This window comes from Halyomorpha halys, unplaced genomic scaffold, assembly GCF_000696795.3.
Source record: "Halyomorpha halys isolate HHAL.00 unplaced genomic scaffold, Hhal_1.1 Scaffold1586.1, whole genome shotgun sequence".
Taxonomy (NCBI): domain Eukaryota; kingdom Metazoa; phylum Arthropoda; class Insecta; order Hemiptera; family Pentatomidae; genus Halyomorpha; species Halyomorpha halys.
Genome location: NW_027108793.1, coordinates 90862 through 91253, shown reverse-complemented (window position 1 = coordinate 91253; position 392 = coordinate 90862). Strand labels below are relative to the sequence as shown.

At 32.7% G+C, this 392-nt stretch overlaps 1 protein-coding gene across 1 annotated transcript in view; it reads left to right on the top strand.

Annotated features, from left to right (window-relative positions):
• Positions 1 to 392, top strand: part of LOC106690132 (15-hydroxyprostaglandin dehydrogenase [NAD(+)]) — a gene marked incomplete at its 5' end in the record, with an annotated part of 8408 nt that overhangs the window by 7406 nt on the left and 610 nt on the right.

The window sequence follows — 392 nt, the reverse complement described above, 5'->3', positions numbered from 1 at the left end:
AATTTCTGTCCAGCAAGAGTGGACAGTTTGAAAAAGGAAGACAACCAAGAAGAAAAATACTCTGAGTTTGGATTGCCTGGTGAGAGGACGTCCGTCGGCTGGAAGCGAGAAAGTTTGGAAGCCATTGTTGTGAGAGAGAGAGAGAGGAAGCCATTTTGAGTAGGACATAACATTAGAAAAAAGAAGATTGTGAACTTGTTTAGTTTTGTTTATACCTAAATTTAAATGCATTTGTAAAAGAGTTATTAATTTAATTAAGTGTAATTATTGTAAGTGTCTGTTTTCTGATTGCCTAGCAACCCGCCCTGAGATTAAGAGAGTCTTTTATATTAGAAATTTAAATAAAATTATATTATCTATTTAGTATTAAAGTTTTTAAATTTAAACCCTAG